Raw genomic sequence first — 15,696 nt, 5'->3', positions numbered from 1 at the left:
TAAATTGTTGAAACTGAAGAAAAATCCGAAACATAAGAAATCCGATCCATCTTCGTCGACGTTTTATAATTTTGTAAGCGATAACGATCGTATAGTACATAACATAAAGATAACGGTGTACTACGAGGGTAATAGTACCTATCTAATATTATGGTTAATGCCAATAATACACCTAAGGTATGTTTTGAATCACACGCCACCACCATCGCGGTCGGAAATCGTCTGACTGCAGAGCGTACGCGCAATCAAAAGTCTATTAAATACAAATCTATTATAATGCATATAAATGTGCAATATAAATATTCTTCTGATATCTGAGTACCAGAAATATAAGAAAATTGATAATATAGCAAACATGATTGAGTAAAATAAATAAAAGTATTTAGGTACCTCTGAAATAACCACTGAATTATCAACATCATTAGAAATTAAATTTGTAGATAATATATTATGATCTGCACTATTGTCAACTTCTTTAAACTTGTTGACAGTAATATGATTTTTAGAATATTTTGTATCATTATAATTATATTCAAATGTTGCTGTAGCAATAATTTCATTAAAACTCAATTGATATTTTGGTACATTATTTGAACTGCAATCTTTATTGGACTTTGATTTTTTATTGGCAAGCTTAATAATATTGTTAATGCGACTTTTAGACGACATTATACCTACAAGAAATAATAATAAATAATATAAACTTCATATTTAAGAGTATCTGTTCGATGCTGTGATATAAAATAGTATGCATTATTTATATTAATTATTAAAATTAATAAAATATTATTGATAGTTTTATTATAAATTGTACATTATACAATATTATAATATTTAAAAAAATTATATTGTTGTAATATCATGTAAGTACATAAAAATTAATTATTTATTTACTGCAAATACGCGTATATGTATGCTATAGTTTAAATCGTTCAAAATTAAAGAAGGTTAGGTTAAATAAGTGTTTTACGACAATACATTATATCTTTATTATCCATATATTATCCATATATTAGTTATTTATCAAAAAATCGTACTTACCTAATGTTCTACGAGTACAAATTATGAATAACGCGATACTCTCCACAAGCAACAAATTTAGTATGTTAAATGTGTCAGATACATGATATTACTGCACATTTTATGATACGGGATATCACTCTTTTTAATTTTGGAGGGAAAGTAATGATTTTATGGTTATCGTGCATATGAACAAAAGAAAGCACAAGGAGATTATACATAATAACATTTCCTAACCTCGATTTGTCCAAAAATGTAGTTACGTGCTATTACGGTTTACCTAACGATAATTATTATAATAATAAAAATATAAATTGATATAGATACGTTTGAGTGATTTTTTTTTGTTGAAATTGTATGATTTAGAGACTTACGTCACGGAAAACGGATTACATAATATTATATATACCTACCTATACCCACTTGTGCACGACTATTATAGTAATAATATACTATACTACGTACTGTGCCTATCTACGAATATAGTAATTACACTGAAAGTAATTTTTTTTAATGCACATAATAGTGCCGAAGTGCGAAAACTGCATAGTGTGCATAATATATAGACGATATAGTACCTAATGTACCTATAATAAACTGCCGACACGTTACATAATATAATATGTAAGTAATAAAACGTTTACGTTTGAGAGACGACCGATAACTACTGCTGCAGTTATGCTGTCGGTCCGACGCCCTTTTTGAGATTTTATAATGTCGGGTATTCATTATATTGTTATTTTTAGGACAAATAAATTGGAAAAGTACAATCTATTTTTTTTAACTCATATACCCGGTTTCTTCATCGTTCGTCGTTTGATTTGATTTCGGATAAAAGGTTTCTTTTACGCAATTTATTATGTTTTTTTTTGCCATTTTTGGTTTTGTGAAATGATACGCGTCGTGCATATCCGCCCGCGAAAACTTTCTGAATAACACGAGCAACGAAACATAATACAAGCGTCTTGCTCGTATTGTACACAGAGACGGCGTTATAATACAACAATAATAATAATATAACCCAACGCGCCGAGATGCGTTTAGGGGAGGAAAAAAATATTCTTACGTTTTGACGGTTCCCCCGAGAAAATTGCCTCTGCTAAGCCTTTCCGCAACACGCATCCCCCTACCTCTTACGGGGGTGCATGCGAAAGAAGGGCGAGAGAAACGGGATTTCGGCACTGCAGTTCTCTGTCTTACTATCTCTCTCTCACTCATTCCGTCTCATTCTCAGACTTACATTCACATTTCACGTGCTGTACATTATATACTTATATTATACACAACGAACAACACCGATAGCTTCTCTTATATATGTGCTGCTCGCTCGCACACACATGCTGCAGGTTTCCCCAGTGGAAACAGTTTTTTTTTTTATTTACTCTCTACGCTTTTCGTTTTTACTATTATTACTCGTCGGCGTTTTTTTTTCCTATCCCTCGGAATAGTTGTATTATTTTTTTTCGTCCTTTTACCCCCCCACATCAGGATTGGCACTCGTGTCTATCGAGTTTTTCTTAATTCCGATTTGACATGGACGGGAAAACTCGTTATATTCCCTAGTCGGCTGTGTGCGTGTTGTCGTCGTCGTCCGGACGACATAATATTTTATTCGTCCCTTTATCGTGCTATATATATATATATACATATATACATAAATAAATTATGTATATATTATGTATACCTAAACGCTCTGCCGGGCCCTCCGAAAATGCTTTTTAATAATACGCGCTTTCGCTTTTCACGGCATCAGGCACAGCAGCTAGCAGCGGTGACGGCCGCCGGAACAAATCGCGTCGAATTTTTCACATTTTTTTTTTCACCCACCCCACACCCCAGACGACCATCATTCCTTTACCGCAGACCGACCCAACTTCCACTGCATCGACCGCCGACACCGTGTCCGCGCGAATCGGTTCGTGACGTTAAATTATTATTAGTGCGAGCTCGCCCCCGCGGAAAAGGGGTAGAAAAAAATCGTTTTTCATTTAAACCGTCACTCTTTGATAAACGCGCGCGTACACAGTAATATATTATATACGTTAAACACAAATATATATTATAAACACGACGAGGATTATCCCACCTGGGTCCTGTGTATGTCGTCGTCGTTGTCGTCGTCGTCGGGGGGGCGAAGGCGTGTGTCCTCCGCCCAACGGCTACGCTAAGCTTCCGCGCGTGAGATTGATGACGACGATTAAAATGCGTATCGCGTCCGACCAGAGGGGACCGCCGCCGCCCTGTTGGCAAAGGCCCACTCTCTCACCGCCGGAGCGTTTTATTCCTCTAGGTTTTTGTCCTGCTCTTTCCTCGCCAGCGGAGCCCCGCACCCGACCGTTTTCAGCTCATTTTTTCGTCCCCATCGCCGTCCGGATCTTTCGATATTACATCTCGTTTGCGACGACACTATCGCCGCGGCCCAGAGTACCAGGATCGTGATTCCTTCGAACTATACATAGCTCGTATAATGTATATTATTATACGAATAATATAATAAATCCGTAACAATAATAGCTATATATCAAACACATATATATATATGTATATATACGTAGGTAATCGTGTGTGGTGTGTGAGTGTAGTCTTTTCACCGACCGCCATATTACTTTACCCCCCTCTCTCTCGCACACTCTCTTACTCGCTCACTCACTTTCTCTCCCTCTTCTCCCTAGCGTGTTTCTGCCCAATGCGGGACAGACGAAATTTATAGGTATATTTATGATTCTAAACGCGCACGACAATCCGAATCGAAAACGAACCCCAGCTCGTTGTATCCACATCACGACATAATATATGCATACACAATATACTCGTGTATTTTTTTTTTTTTTTAAATTTATTGAGGCTTCGACATCAAAGGTCTTTAGCCTGCATTAAGTTAATATAAAAAAGTGAACATTATAATTATTACAAGGATTTAAATGTGTTTATACTATGGAAGAAAACATTGATTGCGTCCGTATTGTCTTCACTCATGTATTATAACCACTGTTATTTGTATATAATCAAAAAAAAAGAATAATGTCGTCTGCTGGATCCGCCGTGATGTGACCAAATATCGAATTTTAGAATAATTTTGACATAATCTTTGAACAATATGCATGCATATAGGTATATTTATGTATAAAAATAATAAAATATAAATGTGTGTTCTACATGTGTTTGATTTATCACACATCATACCATTAAATCGTATAATCTATAGCTTGAAATTTAGGAGAACAAAATGAGGTACACGATAAATAATTATGTTATAATATGCTGAAAGTTATATATTATCCTGTAATAGTTGTTGTAATGTTGCACACTAAACATGATTTAAAAGAAATTTTACTATTCCAAAAATTATATTTAAAAAAAAATCGTAAAAAGCACATTATTGCCTTACCATTGTTTCCGACCAGGGCTTAAAGTATAATGGATACACGTGGTGTAAATGGTGTAATAATACTATTATTATTATTTTAGTTGGTAGATTACCATTGTGTTAACAAACGATTAAATTTATTACATATTATATTATTATAATATTATGGTCTACTTATTCTAATAATTATTCTAAATGGTTTATAAATCTGGGTTTGAAGTTTTTAGCTGTAATGCATTCGATGATGTTGGATATTGATTGAGGATGATTGAAAAATATTATTTTTTTATTATTAGAACCGGTATGATATTAAGAAAAATTCTAATTTACATTAAGGTTTGCTTTATAGTTTATCCTCAAATAGTTTCTTTAGACAATTCTATAGACAATTTCTGTAGACAAATTTGTATTGGTTTAAACTGACATCAAACAATTTATATTTTTTAAGAATATAAAATTTACCTTAATAATTGGTGTTTAAAAAAAAAAAACGTTAAAACCATATTTTTATCATTTTAAGAATTAATCTATAACCTGGAAATTCAATTATATACAATTTCATTAATGATAAACATGTTATTATATTTTATAGTTATTTAAATATATTAATTAATGATAAAAAAAAACCCTGACATCATATACGTCTTATAAGTTTGAAGTTTCTATTGTGGAGCATAATGAGGTAAACATTAATTAATTATTGTAGAATAAAATACCAGAAATAGTATACATTTATAAATTTATAATACCAGTGTTTTTGAGTTCATTATAGATTATATAAAACTGATATATTATAACTCTTAAGTATACTTGTATTTAAGTATTATAATTTAAATATCAAAACAAACAAGATTAAAATGTTTATCAATGTGTTTCTGAAATATTAATTTAATATTACTATAAATTTAGGGAATTGGACATACGTATGAGTGATAATTATGGTTCATTTTTTGTATACGTGTTTCAATAACTATTTCTAATAGGTACGTAATCAATTTGAAACAATTAACTGAATTTGTAGTTGGACAATTTTAAAATAGTCATTTTGCAGAAATGTTCAATCATTTGATAAAACTAAAAAAACAATTTCATATAGGTAGGTTAGGTTAAGTAGATATATTTAATTTGAATATTCTGTTTGTGACATAATTATAAACATACTTGATTACTGATTAGTAATATTATATTATTAACATATTATATTAATACTGATTATTCTCAATTTATTTTGTAATTAAAAAACTGTAAAATGTTCAATTTTTACAGCTAAGAATTGAAAATTTAAAACAGCGGTTTCAAATTACGTGAAATTATCAAATTCTCATGTAACGATTTTCTTATTTAACTGTTATTCAAAAACTATAGTAAACTAGGTACTTGAAATATTCATAAAATGTTTATTTTTTAATTTTAAAATTGTCGTAATATTTTATGACTAGTTTTGAATTATTTATACACATTTTCAATTTTTAATATTTTTAGAAAATGTCAAAACATTTTTTTTTTTTCTTAAAATGCAAAGAATACAAGGTACAATACAAGGTTCCTCATAATATCAGTAGAGAACTATTAAGGATGCTTAAGCATGATTTCTTTTTATAAGACAAGTATTTGAAGTTAGAATTTTATCAAAATATTTCAATGTTTCATTGGCATCAAATAATGAACAATATTCAACGCTAAATACCAACTTTTATTACAAATCTGATTCGTTGTATTCAGTATTGAAATTAGTCTGTACAACATATTTAAAGGGTATTCATTTTTTCAGAATTTAGGAATAAATAATCAGGTAATAGGTATTTATAATAAATTATACTCTTTTCCCTATTCAATGTGTAATATTGTAATATTGGTAGTTTTAGACTATAATATGTAGTTTATTTAAACATTATTTTTTTTCAAATAAATTTACTAAATAAGACACCATCGAAACTTTATTACAAATTTCGCTACATCCATATAAATCCGGGCATTAATAATGGCTTTATTTTTGGCATATGATATAATAGAGTAAAAAACATATATAACAAAAAGTTAAATAGCAGAAATCAATCGAAACGCAGAGCTTAAAACAGTTTGGTGGAGTTCAATATCCAGTAATAAAAAATAGCATAACATTTTTTATATATTTTAACTGTTTTAGAGCTATTTATGACCTTAACTAATTTTTCGAAATTGTATTTAAATAAAAACTTTTTTATTACTTGAAAAATCTTGAAAATTTAAACAATTTTTTGTTTGTTCCAAGCCACTCATAGGTTTCCTACTATACAAACAGCTAATGGCCATAGTCGCCGGGCTTTAGATGAACAAAAACAAAAAAAAAAAACATTATATTGGTACATAATAATATCTTACGAGTACCTCATCAATATAGGCTATATTATCTATTTACAGGGTGGTCCATTTTAAAGGGTACACTAATTATCTCGAAAAATATGAACTTTTTTAAATTTTTTTTTTATTAAAAGTTTTAAATTTATGATTTTCTGAAACTGTTTAATATTTTTATTTTTTTTAATCTTATATTTGTTGGTGAAACCACTACCAATTTTTAATTTTCAAATGAGAACATATAATAAAAAATTCATAAATTAATAAAACCATTTTATTCACGAATATTTGAATTAAAATTCATTATTTTCGTTATTTCATTTGCGAAACACAGCTCCTCAAAGTTTGGTGGTTTAACGAGCTGTTGATTATACGCTTTATTCATTTTTAAAAACCAAAACCTATAAACAATGAATTCAAAACCGTTCAACGATTCTACGGTTCAACCCAAGGTAACAAAACCAAACTATTTTGGTAAATTAAGTAACCACTATAAAGTCATTGTTTATTTAGTAACAATAGACACGCGTGTCAGAGGATATAAATGTAGTATAGGCATTTGCTATAGGCTATAGGCAACAGTTGTTTAGTTGTTATTGTAGTTGGCAGAAAGTAGGTTGAATACATTTAATAAAAAAAAAGAACTGGATTTGAAAATGCTATTGTGTGTTTAAAATATAATAACAAACTTAAAAAACAGCAAGTATCCTCGAATAATATTTTAAAGTTGCAACCAAGTAACTGAAATCGATATATTTTCTTAAATATATGATTTCGTGTAATTTTGAACATAAAATATGATGCCTATACAGTAAAGTGTTGACATAAGATGAATATGGGCAACACTGTCGAAAACCTGTGCAAGCATTAGAAGCTATTAATTCCATATTTTACTCGTTGAAATTTCAATTTCGATGTATGCAATTCAACAACAAAAATAGTCTATTTCTTTTAATGGAGTAAGCAATGTACACTCATTGTTTACATAGTAACAATAGACGTGTGTCAGAGCCTCAGAGGCAATAAATATAGAATAGGCATTTGATATAATAGCAACAGATGTATAATTGTTATTGTTCGTTTCATAAAGTAGGTTGAATACATTTTTTCAAAAAAAAAAAATTGGATTTGAAAATGTTATAGCGTGTTCAAAATATAATTAAAACCTTAAAAACCAGCAAGAACCCTCGAATAATATTTTTAAATTACATTTTTTTTTTTATTATTTCTGTTAAATACATAATTTCGTTGAATTTTGAATGTAAAATATGCATACAAAAACACCATAACTATGCTATGTTTGTTAGATTTTTTAGTTAAGTTATAACTGCCTTTAAAAAATTGTTTTCTACATTTCCAATTCTTAGCTAAACGAATTAAACTTTTAACTTTATAACTAAGTAAAAAAAAAAAATGACAATTGTCGAGGTTTTTAGGAGTAATAAGTCAACTCAGTTTTTTTTTTTTTTAATGTGACAAAACATTTTATATATCTGATTAAAAACCATGGACCATGTACAAGATAGTACTACTTAGTTAGTTGCTTAAGCTCCAATAAAAAAAAATATAGAAAAAACTGACATAGTCATAATTTGTTTTTATAAGCATTTATAGTCAACGTCTATGGGCAGACGTCCGCAATTATATAGCTCGGGCGATACTTGCGAGTGTTTATAATAATATCATACTTAGGTATAAGTATAACACATTCTGTCCTGGTATAATAGTCTCTTGTGTTTTATATTATCGTTTGTCGAACCCATATAGTACAGCTTTTAAATATTTATAATTTTGATTCCGGTTTCTTGTTGGCCGTAAACATTTTATGTAGAACAATCACTTAACTCCTGCAGATCGATGTTTTTCACGTTTTCTATATATGTAGGTAGATATACCTAACTTAATATTTGTGACAAATTGCATACATTATAATTTCGTCTATTTTGAGAACTAATGTGATTTGAAATCAATATTATACATTTTTAATACCAGACAAGAGGTACTTACAACCTATGATGAAAAACATAACATACTATTATGATTTATGAATATTATTAATAAGTAATAACTATGATATAAATAATATGATTTAGTTATTTTAATTATCACGCATGTTATTGGGTGCTCACTCGTTTGAAAAAAAAATGATCCCTATAGGGTTATAATACCACATACTGTATATTAGTTATATGTTATATAGTGATACGCACAGATTACAACCACAAATTAAATATTACCCTAATTTATTAACCTGGAAGTCCAAATTGAACAAATAAATAAATAGAAAAGTAATGAAAAATAGTTTTGGGTTTTTAACTTGAATAAAATATGTTAAATATTAGCTTTGTTTGAGGAAATGTTTGTATTTTTTATTTTTATTAAAACGGAAACTTCTTTTGAAGAGCTAAAAGTAAAAACAAATTTATTACATGTAGATACTTTTCAGTCAAATATTGAATAATTTTATTTACTGTTAATTATTATCCGGTCAAATTTTTAATTAACTCGTATTCATTATAAAAATAATTATTATTTTCCAAATGTTTTGTCCGTCGTAAAATTAAGAACCTACCTACAAATGTAAAATCAACTATAGGAATCAAGTTATCCATGGTTTTATAATAATTAATACATTTTTAATAATGAACATTACAATTAAAATAGCAAAATCACTTCAAAAGGTTTATTGTTTCCGATTTAATGCGATCTGAAATGTAAGTGCGTAACAAAGAGATGATTGCAAAAATAATTATTTTTAACAAGTTTGCATAAATTAAAAAAATTGACAAGTGTCAAGGTTTTTTTGTGTAATAAGTCAGCCTCGTTTGTTATTATTTTTTTAATGTCTCTACAACATTTTGTATTTCTGATTTAAACTCTCGACCATGCACAAGATTAACAATAGATGGACATAGAAAAAACTGACATTGTCATGATTTGTTTTCATAAGATTTTGTAAAACACTGGTTTTAATAACGATCATACATCTATTTAAATTTCCAAGGGCCAATCATTGTAGTGGTTACCTACGGGCCTACGGTAGCAATGCTGATTGTGTAATTAAACATACTACACTTGAATATGATATTGTTTACTAGGGGCGAAGCTGTAACGTATCGGTTTGAGATTTAAATGGATTTTTGGCCTTCAATTTATCGAATTTATAAATCTATTCTGCTGACTATAATTTAATCAATTTTCTGTGTAGTATTGATTTAATTTTTGAATTTTGATTTTTTGAACTTTGTCTCTGTGGTAATATAATATACACAGAATGGTGCAATGTCTTATTACAAATATATATAAGTAATATTACAACTTCACTTATAGCCCACCTAATCGTCCATTTAACATCGAATTGAGTTAATTTATAAGCTAAAAAAAAATATTTATGACATTTATTATGATAATTTGAAGCAAAATTAATATAAAGTATGCAGATATATTCTGTAGTTTAAAATTTCTTATTTGTACTATTTTATTTTATGCATTATTATGATAATTTCAATAGTAGTTATGTATTTACATTCTTTTTAAGCTACCTAATCATTTTCAAATATTTTTTTTTAAATACTGAACCCCTACCTCCCAAATTCATTTTTTTGCCATGATTGCACTGTATCGAGTCGCGTTTAGTATTTAGTTCTAACAATACACATTATTTACACAGCCATTAAAAAAATTAATCAACAGTTTTAGCATTCTCCAACAAATGTAAAATAATATTATTCACTTCTATAATAATAAATAAAGAACTTACTGTTAACATTATTTGTTTTGCACTGGTGGGTAGGTAGGCTAGGTATGGACTATGTCACTATGAGTAGATTACTTATAAAAGGAAACGAGAAATACAATTTTATATTATTCATTGTTCAACGTTTACATTACTTTTATTATTTTCTTGTATTAAATCAAAATGTTTTTTCTTAAGCACAGTTTAATAATGTTTACAATTTTAACCATTGCAATGCGGCTTACGCCAGTTGCAGCAGATGCTGAAAGGTTAAGAAAGTTGCGAAGTATGGAATAATTATTGAAATTTATATATTTTTCTACACATGCTCAAAACATAATTTATATAGATGTTTAAAAATTGAATAAATGATCTAAGTTTAAGCTAATTAAGTTTCTAGGCGCACGATACAATTGGACACAACATATATTTTTATAGTCTATGATTATGTGAACATTATTAAATAGTAATTTGTAGTAAATAGATAATATAGACTAATAAAAATGTATTGTTATATATCTAGTGGCATGTACTGGTAATATTTTAAATCAATAAATTATAAACTAAATATTGTAGGCCTAAATAATAACCTAACCTACCTTACGTAAAATATTTATGATATTAAACATAATTTAAAAAAATAAAAGATTAATGTATTGTATTGTGTATCCTTAAATATGGTTTGAAAATAATGATTCATTTTTTTTTTTAAATTGTGTATTTTTTAAATCAATAAATTCTTAATCTATTTTTGATTGAATTTGATTTCCATTTTAAAGTCGATTTTTTATAGCTATTAGGAAAGAATATTCAAAATTTAAATGTTCTATTATTCAAAAAGTAAACATTTTTTGACTAAAGTACCTAATAAAAGTAGTTTAAAAGTATAAAATATACTAATTTATCACATTTTTAAATATTTTATTGGCATAGGTGTCTACTTTTAGTAGTACCATTTTGTTAGACTAATATTGGACTGTGTAAAGAAAAAAATAATCACTTAATATTTAATACTTAAATTTTTTTTTTTTTTTATTAATTAAAGGCTTCAAATACAAGGTTTATTAGCCTGCAAATACTTAAATTGTATACGATATTAGTCTTTAATTTAAATTCAGTGGTTAATGATTTTATAACTAGAGATAAGTTAAAAAGTAAAATAAATAATTGTATATGTTACTCAACCATATTGTTTTATATATTTTTAAATCCAACAGCTATTCTACAAAATTATATTGATATGGATAGTAAGTTAATTGTTATTGACAGATCAATGAATTGTGTTGCTACTATAGCCACGTTCTTCTTTTTGAAATATAATTTACATGATTATTGTCACTGACTTTACGGGTATTAACAGTAAATTTAAACTATTTTACTTTAACATACCTAGTATATGAATATGTGGGCATAATACAAATAAGTATTTTTTAAAAAATGCTCATAAGTTATATTTTGTCAATCACACTTATTATTGAATCTGCCTTTTAATTTATAACAAGTCTGGGCATAAACGTGTTCAAAAGTTAAAGTTGAGTCAACTTTAACTCTTTAACTAAGCTTGTTAAAATGAAATTTTTATCAAGTTAATTGTAAGCTCAACTGATATTTATTGGTATACATTTAATAAATAACAAGTTAAATTTGATCAAATCCAATTTCATTCATTTATAAATATTTAAATAATAAATATAGTTAAATTATTGTTTATGATATAAATTGCATAAACATTTACTTTTTATTATTTTAAACCATATTACTTGCTACCATTATATTAAAAAAAAAAAATAACTTAACTTAAGTTAATCGGTAAATTGTGAGTTTAAAATTACTCTTAACTTAACTCAAAATCGTTCTTTATTGAGTTTATTGTATACAATTATTTAACATTGAATTATTATTATTGAATTACAATTCAACACATTTATTTCAGTGATAAAATTAGACTCAATGACTATTGATTAGATACACTATACCCTCATTCTACTGCAGAGAAAGTTATTCATATTTTGTTGATTCAATAAAAAATCATCCACTTTTCATCAAATTGTTTAATTCGTAATACACCTAATAATTTATCAATGAATTACAGATTGAACGCATATATCATTGTCATGTATAGTATTGCTATAAAAGATTAAGGTCACGAAATAATGTTTTAATACTACCAAATAATGCTAATAATAGGGAGATATCCCAAAACAATTAAATCCTGTGAAAAAGTTTAGTTTGAAATATATTTAGTAACATTTTTCCTTGTCACCCCGGATGTCATTTGTTAAATGTGTTGCAGTGTTATCCCAGACCGTAGTTACTTTTCATTACAAAATCTTGAGAAAGTTAGCACAAATATTCTAAACATAGTTTTATGGAGTTGCATAGCTGAGATATAGTCGTGTATTCTGTTTCGAATCATTAAATAGTTATTAAGTTATCAACTAAATATGATTTCTAACTTTTTATAGCAAACACAGGTAAGTTAATACTGTCAATAATGTTTTGTTATAAGTGAAGCGATGAATCTTTGGATTTTACAATTGCTGTATGTGTGTTCATTTTTTTGTTTGTGTCTTTAACTTTTGGGTCAGTAAAATTATTTATTTTTTGTAATTTAAAATACGCGGGTATTTAATATTGGGTATTATTTGTGGATAAGTATAATTTTTAACGCATATTATTACAATTATAAACACAATGGCATGCAATTGAAAATGCAATTTACGTCGTATAGTAAAATAAATCCATTTAATAACAATATCGTCATAAAATATACTTAGTAATAATAGTTCGCAAGTAGCATTTGATAATATTTTTTGTTGTTGTTGGGAGATAAGTTCCTAATATAATAATGTTGTATAAGCTTGAGCCAATAAATTTAGGAAATGTGTGCTGGACCATTTACATTTTTGTTGCGACCAGCCTTTAAATAACTTCTCCCATTTACGCCTATTACAACTCCTCTAGCCATACTGTACAGTAAAACCGTGTCCACTTGTAACCTTTTTCATATTATTTTTGCTATCACTGATCATCTTTGTATGTGTAGTAACCAGTAACCTATAGCACCTGCATGTACATGTAGTTTAGTCATTAGATAAAAATATTCAAAATCAAATGGTGTACGTGAAATAGCTTAATGACTGACAACAATTAAGGTACTTCTACTGGTTCGTTTTAAAAGATTTAATGATAAGTAAATTTGTGAACAAGTTAATTATTCGGATCACTTTATCAATTTCATCAAAATTCTTGACTGGAATAAATATTTTACATTTTACAATAGATTTGTCAATTTTTAACATTGCATATAATAAAAGATATACAAATTATCAAGTATATCCTCCACCCAATGAGAATTAGATTTGTTTAAAAATCGAAACATACTTGGTTTTTTTTTAAAATAACTGTTAGAAGTAAAAATTGTCGTTAGTTATTAAGGTTATTTTGATGAGAAATAAATAGCGTTTGCGATCCCCTTAATAAGTTTTATCACAATCAACATAAAAACTGAAACTAAGACACACATATATTTTTTTTTATCTAGCGGGATTAGAAAGTAAGCATGTTTTTTTTCATTGAATTATTTATAAACTTGTTATATTATTACTTGATGTAATACGTATTTCATAGAGTAAACAATCCAATGAATGATTTTTTTTACTATTGTATCTAAAACATACAAAAAACAGGAAACATTTTAAATACAAGCATCAAATCAGTTGCACTTTTGTTATCATTATTATTTTCTAAATTTAATATCTTAATGTCACAATAAAATCACAGTCCTTTATTTTGTATTTATTTAAAGTATTATGTTTTTCAAACCACAATATACATATTATATAATACAAATATCCTAATGCAACAAGCAATGTAGATTGCATTTCTAACTTATGTTAATGCAATGAAATTTTGTTCTAATTAGTGTTACTATCGACATTTGTAAAAAATCATCAATTATTTAATTTTGTAATGAAGCTTCCCATTTGAAAATCGTAAATACAGTTTTCTAAAGTAATCCATTTTAATTATATTTGTTTCTAGCTTTTTTCTGTATGTTCATTTTAGTTTTGTTTTGTTTTGATAATATTAATGTTTTTTTTTCTATGTGATATTAAAAGAGTGTGTCATAATTTATACTATCAAATATTGTCATATTCTGCTTTAGGTAGCGCCAATTTAAATTTATAAATAAATAATTTAATACATAATATGTAAACTGAAGATAAAATGTTTGTACATTAATTATTTTGTTTGTACATTTTTTCTTTCAGTATGAGAAGTCGTTTTATAAAAAAATTTCATAGCCGTTATTTTTAATGTTTCTATGAATTATAATTAGAAAATAAAGTGATTTAAACTTTTCAAAAGCCAAAATGTAAAAGACATCGTTCAAATGTTAAGAAACACACATAATTATTAGGGTATATTAATACTATTCTTGAAGTCTCAAATATACATTTAGTAATATAATAACATAGTGTATTCACATGATTTATCTATTATAAATATCCACCCATTAGATTCATACATTTTCATAACCAGTAGAGAGAAACCACTAAAGGCCATCATGTCAAACACTGCTATATATTTTATATTGCATCAAATTACATTATTTATGGATATTGTAAATTATTTTCTTGTAGCTGGTCTTAGTAAGTATATTTTATATTTGTTGTTATATTATTAAAACGCCAAATGTTATTCAATAACTATTCATACATGTGATTAGAATCAACATCGACTGAAATATATCATATAGTACCTATATAGTGTTAGGCATTCGATTCGTTGTTTTTCATTACCTAACATTGTATTTCTATATAGGGTATGTGTTCACTGTGAACGATTTACGTTTGACCAGTGAATCGTTTATAGAATTATATTAGATACTATTTTTCAGAATGGTTATTTTTTTTTACTTAATGTAACTGTGCTTTATTTAATTTTAGATATTAAAATTTAGAATACCATTTTATTACAATAATTTGATAGATTTTTTATCTCAAAATCTATAATTTTCACTTTCAGCATAATAAAAACATATGAATATAATACACAATGTATGGAAATTATGTACATCATTCAAAATTAATTTAACATTATGATTTACAGCAAAAGCCAGTAAGTATTATTCAGAAAAATTATATTATGCGCAATTTATTTTTGAAGATATTTTATTTCTCTGATAGGAATGAAGAAGTATCAGTCACAATAATGTGTTTTTTTATTTCGT

The sequence above is a fragment of the Myzus persicae genome, unplaced genomic scaffold (genome assembly GCF_001856785.1).
Source record: "Myzus persicae strain clone G006 unplaced genomic scaffold, MPER_G0061.0, whole genome shotgun sequence".
Classification (NCBI taxonomy): Eukaryota; Metazoa; Arthropoda; class Insecta; order Hemiptera; family Aphididae; genus Myzus; species Myzus persicae.
The sequence above is the reverse complement of the archived record's forward strand: the minus strand, read 5'-3'. Positions refer to the sequence as shown.